Raw genomic sequence first — 9798 nt, 5'->3', positions numbered from 1 at the left:
TAGACATGAATACTTCTGTGAGTGTCTAGTCTTTTCTTGAATAAGTCCATTGAAGGCGCGGACACCACTGCTTCGGGTAACAGGTTCCAACAATTGATGACTCGGTTTGAAAACCTGTATGCCATGGGTATTTTGTTCGTTCTTGGCTATTCTACTCGCCTGCTATGTCCTCTGAGATGTTTTGATTTAGTGGGAAGAAAAAAGAGCATATATTAGGTTCAAACTCATTCTTAGTATTCTACGCTTGAGAATCAGATCATCTCTTAATCTGCGATGGGACAGAGTAAAGAGATCTCGCTTCTATAACCGCTCTTTGTAGGTAAACTCCAGAGTTCTGAAATTGCACGGGTAGCTGCCCTCTGTACTTTTTGCAGGATATCCGAGTCACCATTTAAACAGGGGCTTGCAGACTGAACGCAGTTCTCACCAAGGTTGTGTATACTGTAGTGAACATGGCAGTATCTAACTTAGTGAATGTCCGTTTTAAAGCCCATAGGGCTCTAAACCCTTTTGCTGAAACCTCCCGGTAATGGACCGTGTTCTTAAGATCATGACTCACTGTCACTCCAAGATCCTTGTTAGATCAGACGACGGGTACAGACATATTCCGTATGCTGTACCTATTTACATTTGTATCCCTAAAGTGCATTTAGGCATCAGCACTCTTTAGACCAATTAATCACAACAATTAAGTCTGCCTGAAGTGTGCATACATCTGTGTCTCCAGTTATTGAAGTCACATTGGGAACTCAACTATACTTGGGAGATAATTTACATCCAGCATAAAAAGTAAAGGACTTAGGGCAGAACCGCATTAAGTACTGGTCTCTAGGTGGAGCACTTCTAATGTACTCTTAATTTCTTTCTAAGGTCTACTAAGAAATCCATAGGCCATTTTAGAAAAGGTCCGGCAATGTCAAGATTTTCTAGCTTCAAGAGCAGTCTATTTGTTGACACCTTGTCAAATGCCTTGCTGAAGTCTATGTAGATAACATCTACCGATTTTCCTTTGTCTACAGCCTTTATCCATCGCTCTCTTGCTATAAGGAGGTTTGTTGTGCAAGACAAACCTTTTCCGAAATCATGTTGTTCACTGTTTAACAAGTTGTTGGTTTCCATGAATGTCATTATTGTCTTTTGGATTATTCTTTCCATTATTTTAAATATGACCCTGATGAGGCTGACAGGTCTGTAGTTCGATGGAAATTGTCTTAGTCCTCTTTTACGTATTGGAGTGACTATTGCATCCTTTCAGTTCGTAGGTATCACACCTTGGTCAAGTGACATATTGAATATCACAGTCAGTGGGGTTGCAATATATTATGCAATTTGTGTAAGGATTCTGCCATAGCCTTTGCTTTTTCCCGATCCTCCTCTATCATTTTAGGCTCACTCCCTTCCTTGATTAGTCTGGGAATTCAATGCTGCGTCCTTATTCTGTAATTTATGTAGGAGAATAGTCTCTTAGGCTTCTTGAATACAGATTGGGCTAACTGTATTTCATATTTTCTCCGAGCTTCCAGGATTTTAATCATACACTTATTTCCTACCGACCTCTAGCGTTTCATAGTATTTGCTGTGCCAAGGCTGATGGCAACGTTCCAGCATTTCTTCTTTTGCCTTGGTAAACGTTGAATAACCCGGCCTATCCAAGAATGGCTATGCTTCTTCTTCTTTGGGACTATCCAGGGTATAAATGGTTGAGTTACCTGATTGTTTAACTGCCTGAAATGAGTCCATGCCTCTTCTACTGACGCCCCTGAATCAATTATTCAGTTTTCATCCGAGTTTTCTATGTCCACCATTGTCTTGATCCCCGCCATTTTATTTAATAGGCTGCGAGCATTTTTATAGCACACCTTTAATTCTGTGGAGAACTTTCCTTTACCACTCAGAGTGGTTTGGGGATCGTTTTGCTCTGAACTTTTACAATTTGAAAACCCCTAAGGACGAGGTTTCTTTCACCGTTCCAGCGGTGCCCATTTATTTCTACTTCTGCAGATCGTCCATTAATACAGTCAAGTAGTCTAAGATCCTCACAGACGTCTATTTCGGGTCCAATCAGTTTGTATGAGTTTCCCAGTGTTAGGTTTGTTTCTTCAAGAAATCTGTTGATGGGAGAACTGGGAGAACGTTCCGTTCTACTATGGGACCTCTAAACCATGTGCATCCACGATCCCACATGTGAAACTCAAACCCAGGACCATCGATTTCGCGAGTGAATGCTTAATATCTAGACTAATGAGCCTGCATCCGAAGGTGTTAACGCTTAACTTTAATGAATCCACAACATTGTGCGACCATCCTCTGTTGTCTTCAGTGGGTTACTGATTCAATAATGGCCTAACGTGGATCAGTTCATGATTTGGAGGAAACCCTTCACTCTCTACATTCATATACTAAAGATTATTATGTGCTCACATATTTTTCAAAAATGAACTGAATACTAGAAGACAATAAATCTCATGTGATTTTCCTTTACCTAGAATTCACTTTGGAAACAAGCAAACAAATAATATACAAATCAATTTCTTGTTAGCATTAATGTTAGGTGACAATTGTTAAAAATACCTGGATATTAATTTTGTACTATTTGCCACTCCTCAGTGAGGTCTTACCCAATCATATACCAACTCTAACTGACCTCCTGAAGTACTGAAAAGTGCTTACTTAGTTGTAACTTATGTCATCCTGTCTAATCCTTATGGTTGGTCAAATTATATCGATCAATTTGTCATGTAACCATTAGTCTAGATAACTCAACACCAAGATGGACTATATTTGAAGTTAAACGGTTAAAAGGAATCTATAGAAAGTTACAGGCCTAAGCTGTATACCAAATAACACATAACAATATGGTATACTTGCAATTTAAGAGAAAATGGTTCCTCTAGTCCCCTATCTACATACTTCAACCAATATTATAAGATCAGATAATACGAAACTAGCTGTTACTGCGTGACTTATTGGGGACTTATAAGAATAACAGCATTCAAAATTGATGAAATTTACATGGATTAGTTTCTTTTAATTCTAGCCATTGGTCTAATATAGAAATAATTGAGATTTATGATCTAACATTTCGGAATACCTGAATTCCGTATTTCTTTATTTATTTTGTCACGAAATAATAATCGGCAGTTATATCGTTGAATATTTATATGTTGTAGTTGAAATCATGAATCAATTGAAGCTAGACCACCATGGAAAACCTGGAGGCACTGGATGGCCGTTTCGTCCGATTGTGGTACTCCTCAATAGTGAGACCCACGATCCCGACTCACGAGATCCGAACCCAAGACCTATCAGTCTCGCACCAGAGCACTTAACCGATAGACCACTGAGCTGGCCGGCATTCAACGGTGTTAATGTCTAACTTCAACCAATCCACGAAATTGAGCAACCATTCACCATTGTCTTCAGTGAGTTACTATCTCTTAACAGACCCGGCTGAACTCCACTGGTCACTGAGTTCGAATCTCGCGAGGCGGGATCATGGATACTCACTGCTGAGGAGTCCCACAATGGGACGAAACGGCCATTCAGTGCTTCCAGGTTTTCCATGATGGTCTAGCTTCAATTGACTCATGAATTCAACTATAAAATTATTAAAATCTCCACAAACCCCTTTCTGATAATTATTTATATGTGTACATCTGTGTATTTTAGGTGCAATATAATAATAATAGTAATAACCGATTTATTCAATATTATATGTTCAGTACGAAATGGAATGTCAGAATATACGGAAACTAGATTTTTAAAATATACCTTAGCAACTATTGAGTCCTTTTTCTCATTTAAAAGGTAGTGTTAGTTCATATAAATTAACAAGACATTGAACAAGTGATAAAGAAAATAACTTATATTATCAACTTTAAATGTATAATGTCATTACAATTGATTCACTACATTGGTTATCTAATTCAGACGATTTACTACAAAGAAATACAATTCAAAACTAGATTGACAAAATGTAAATAGTAGTTTAATTATGATAAGCAAAGATGGATAGTGACTAGCAGTGGAATTCAGGACGTGAGTTTCGTCCTATTTGGGACTCTTCAAGTGGCTATCAGGACTCAGTGGCCAAGTGGATAACGTGATGACGTTTGAAGCGAAAGGTACTGGGTTCGAGTCCCAGAGTGAACACTAACTCTGAGATGCAGGTACATCTTAGTCGACGAGTCCCAAATAGAAAGAAATGCGCGTCCTGGATTTCACTGCTAGCCACTATCCATCTTTGCTTACCATACTTGTGAATTTAGGCTGTGTCGAGGCAATACGCACAGAATGCACATATGCCAATTGGAGACTGACCAGTTGCAGTCCTAAACATTAATGGGAAGATTCAAACAAACAGTACTAAGTGAAGTAGTTTAATTAGTCTAATAATCAAGGAAATATGTTATTGTTGCAGCATACTCTCCATGAGACGTAAAGATCATGAATATTAATAAAGTTGTTGGTAAAGGTTACAAACTTGAAGAGTATATCAAAGACAACATCTTTTATTACTGATTTTGAACCAAGCATTTCATCGATGTTATCGCTAACAGTTTAATCGGATTGAACCATCATCCGGATCCGAATTTCACATTTAACACATGCTTCTGCGGATACGAAGATCTGTTTAAAGTTGATTTCTCTACTTTACAAAACAGTAGAAAAGTTCTCTATTTAACCTAGGCTCTTGCTTAAGTAGAACTGTATAAATACTGTAAACTCATCCTACCTCATAACACAACTCATTATGTAACTAACATCACCCGTAAATATTAAAGCGATCAACTAGTGTAAGGAGAACATTCCAAGAACGAACCAATGAACTATTGATTGATTGATCGATTGACAGAAAGAAATGAAAACATATTTCAGATGTAAAAGGACCATGAAAATGTTTAATATATACCACTGTCCAGTTAGATTACTTTTGTATTGTTTTCTAAAGAATATCGTTGCATGGTTTCTAGAAGATAGCTATCAATTCATCCATACCCGATTTTAAATGACTTTCCAATCAAAAATCCGATAAAAGAGAAGGTTAACCAGAAAGATTCCAGAAGGAGTAATTCCTCCATATTTTAGTGAAAAGTCATGACCAGTGAAGTTTAACAACTGTATAGGGGGTGTACACAGTTTCGTTATTCACAGCCGAGTATTTTATTGATAGAGCATTCAGTTTGTTTGAACAACATCATGAACATAAAGATCAGGAGACAGAGGTGAGCTGTTCGAATTTCTCTGTATCAACTGCTATCTTTAACCTAACTTAAACTTCATGCTAACTGCCTCGAGTCATAATAAAGCATAACAACAATCATACAGTCAGAGATATTACTCATTAAGCTAGTTAGGCTGCAAGTGACCTCCAGTAGGATTGAGACATTTACATTGATTAATTACCGACTAGTACTTTGTGTCATGCTTGTCTAATCTATAATGTTGGTTGAATTCTATCACAAGATGATGAGATCATTTCATAGACAACATACTTGTAGGTTCTAAATTTTTAAGTAATTATTATCGCGTATTGGCATAGTTAGGAGAATTCTTCAATACTACGATGTAATGGACAACTTTATATCCTTAGTTTGAAAGTAATCAGAAGAGGATAAACATAGGACCATATTAGATAGAAGACAAAACATTGTTTTTGATGGAGGTTTGTTCTCTGAGCTGGATGGTTCGGTTATATTTTTAAACAAAGGATGCACGACCAAACCATCCAGCTCGGAGAATAAAACTCCATCAAAATCATCCAGCTGCGCTGCATATCTTCTCTACCAATACCATTGAAGTGCTGTCCTTTGTGAATACTTATATACATGAACTGCATGTGCTCCGGCTTATGTAGTTTGTGCATGTAGGCTATACCCAAAGGGTACGCCTGGGACTCCACCGAACTGAGCTAGAAAAGACAGTCTGTCCCATGACGAAAACATGTTTGCCCCTTACATGAACAAAAACAGAGACCTGCCTAGATGAAAAAAGTTCTCACACCTATCTGCATGCTATGATGAGCTTGGATATATATTTCTGTACCTCCAGTATGCATATACCGTATAATAAATAGAAAATACGAGTGAGGAGAGTGGTGAACATCAACCCTTATATGTTTGCCATAGGATTCATAAGTAGAAACCTATGTGTTACCGGTATGTGTGTAACGTAAACTAGTACCATATGTGACTCTCGCATACCAATGTCCATGGGGTCCTAACGATTTTCAGTCGGCTTTCTTAGATGAGGCTTGACTAACACCTTATGGCTGGCTGATACACCATCTAATCAATGAATCATAATTCAATACTTCATACAATTTGTAATGCCAGATCATGATGAAAACTGCATCCTTATTTTGGAAAATTCTCAATCATAATCACAACCCCCAGTCATATATTCTTGTTGGTATTGTGTTCATTGATAACAGATTACGCTAATAAATGTCGAAAATTGTACTAAAATCCCTATAAGAAATTTATTCGGTACCAATGTTTCAAGAAAGCTCAATCACTTCATTTTATTTAATGCAAACTGAATGACGCAATCTTACTACCTTAATTACTCACGCCTAAGCATACAAAAGCATAAAGTAACTGTGGAACGACAAAATGCATTATCGGTCATATTAACGTACATAGATTTGATTGGAAAATTGTTGGATACCTGGACTAAAGAATCCAAGAATTTTCAAAGTGGTAAGTAATGATAAATAGGTCCTCAAAATAAATAGCTTTGTATGTCATTGACATCGACGCTGACCTTGTCAGTTTTATTGAACACATCCTTACCTGAAGGCACTCGATCAAGTGTAAGTACCAGAACACGTTTGGGTATCATGTGATGAATATCTCCTAAGACAACTAGTTAATTTGGATTCCATTGAATAAGACATATTGTTCTTTAATCCGAATGCATGTTTACACACAGTCATTCCTGACTCCTAGTTTTACTGGCTTTGGGATAGCTGTATAAAAAAATGATTTAGAGCAGAATTACTGTCAAACTCTGTGTATCCGTAAACTCTTCAGGTAGTATTTTAATCGATAATCAATCAATGTACATAACTATATAAATTTAGTCTATTAATCCATACGAAGTCAGTCAGCCGTCAGTCGGCTATAACGTAAGACCAGGCACATATATTTATCGGTCCAAATTGCCATACCTCGTTAGCAGAACAAGATGAACACCGAATTCATTAAAGTACTTAATTTAGTGGTGGTAATATATAAAAGAAAGGTTGTATATAAGGATATAGTATTGGAAGAAAGACAGCAATTTTAATCTCAAGGTTTAAGGGAAGATAAAGAGTGTAAACACCTAAACTATTGTGATCGATTCTGAGCCATGTCACCCAGAGTCTCCAACCATTCGTTACGATAGTCGCGCGGACCCCAACCAAGTAGTCTGCATCTACCAACATGGCTTAGACTAGAAGTTAGTGACTTCAATGACTGATGCCACGTGTTGGTTTGGCCGCCCCAACTCTCTTCCAACCATCCCCAATACTAGTCAGCATATCACGTCGTGGTAATCAGTGTTCAGGCATACGTAACACCTGGCCCAACCATCTCAGTCGATGAAGATTCATCACCTCATCAACTGATTTACCATCTTTCGATAAAGTAATGAGAAGACGAAGATTATCAGAACTATGTGAAGAACGACCAGCTTCCCTTCTTAGATGTACTTCTAAACAGACGAGAAGATGGCTCAATAAAACGATTCATTTTTCGAAAACCGACGTGGATGGGTCAATATCTTAGTTACTATAGTTATTGCCCTATACAATACAAACGTGGTTTGGTAAAGTGCCTTTTTAACAGGCTTCGTCGTATTTGCACAAATGACGCCATTGATGACGATGTTAGGTTGTTAACCAAGACATTAATCGGGAATGGCTATCCACCTAAATTTATCAATAGATGGAAAGTTCAGGGCACAGCGAGACCTACTGTAGCCTTGGTAGAGAAAAAGCCTGTCTACATCACCTTACCATTTAGAGGTGATTCAAATAGCCTTTTATTGAAACAAAGGCTTAAATCTGTTATCAACAAAACTTATTGTGCTGCGAAAGTCATAATCAAGGAAAGAACGAGGTCCATGCTTCATTCAAAACCTAGACGACATGAAAACGATTGTGTCACATCCCACTGCGTTTACCAATTTAAATGTGTGTGTGGTCACACATACATAGGGAGGAGCAATCGTGATCTGAAAATTAGGGTGGGTGAACATGTACCAAAATGGTTGCAAAAACAAATACAGTCGAATGACCCAATAAGAGTAGAGGATAAACATCCATCATCCTCTATTGCTAAACATATAATCGAAACGGGTCATAAGATTGATCTAAACTCGGCTTTTGTGGTGTTGTTTAAAAGTGTAAAAGGGCGTATACTAAGGTTTATTGAAGCCTTAGCCATATGAAAATTCAACCCCCCTTTGTGTATTCAAAAACAGTTTGTTCTCTCTTTAAACCTACCCTGGTAATATATGCTTATTAGGTGTCAAATTGTTTTCACATTATTTTATCATTATTATCCTTGTCTATTCTTACCCCCATTTCCAGTCTAGTTGACCATTTATTTTTATATATAAATGTGATCAGATTGTTCGAAATGTATTGCGCTAATATATCACATAGTTCTGATAATCTTCGTCTTCTGATTTACCATCATTTCTTAATACCCTGTATCTAACCTCACTATTACTGACCCGGTGATCCCAGCAGATGTGAGCAATATTTCTAAGACATCTGTGGTCAAATACTAGTAACTTATGAGTATCTTCTACTCTTAATCATATCAATAAAGTAGTTTGATTTTGTACTTTAAGAATAATTTCAAAGTGTTTACTTCTATTTGTCCAAAACGTCAATGGAGACTGAATAGCTAAACCATTAAACTAGGAAATCCAACACTACTTAAACTATTAACATCTAAAATTAATCAAGTTTTTAAATGATTAACTTCGTTATATAAGGATGAATAACAACTGGAAAGAACTGGAAAGAATTACCCAGGACAGGATTGGATGGATAATGTTGGTGTGCCGCTTATGCTCCTCCACGAGGGGTAACAGGCATAAGTAATCTTTATATCTCATTATAGAATGCTATTTTAACAAATAAAATTAACTATTAATATTTTATCGAGTTGAGATCATGAGTCAATTGAAGTTAGACCACCATCGAAAACCTGGAAGCACTGAATGGCAATTTCGTCCTATTGTGGAACTCCTCAGCAGTGCGAATCCACGATCCAGCACTCGCGAGATTCGAACCCAAGACCTACCAGTCTCGCACCAGAGCCCTTAACCGATAGACCACTGAGCCGGTATCCAACGGTGTTAATGTCTAACTTCAACTGATCCATGAGATGAGCAACCATTCACCAATATCATCAATGAGTTGATATCTCCCAACAGACCTGGTTGAACTCCACTGGTTACTGCTTCTCACTAGAACTCCATGAAATACCTCATGGAGTCAGTCCCTAGTGAGCACATGATCTTTAATATATGATTGTACAGTATAAGTAAATGAAATTATCAAAAAGAAAATTTTCTTTATTAAAAATTACGTCATCTATATGTTTCCAAGTGAAATTATTCATATGGCAACAAAAATTTCTTTCGAATTAATATTCATTAGTAACTATTGTCAAAAAATATTTACTTACTTACTTACTTATTTACTTACTTACTTACTTACTTACTCACTTACTCACTTTATTACTTACTTACTTACTCACTCACTCACTTACTCACTTACTCACTTACTTACTTACT

Source organism: Schistosoma mansoni, chromosome W, assembly GCF_000237925.1.
Source record: "Schistosoma mansoni strain Puerto Rico chromosome W, complete genome".
Taxonomy (NCBI): domain Eukaryota; kingdom Metazoa; phylum Platyhelminthes; class Trematoda; order Strigeidida; family Schistosomatidae; genus Schistosoma; species Schistosoma mansoni.
Note: the sequence above shows the minus strand (reverse complement) of the source record.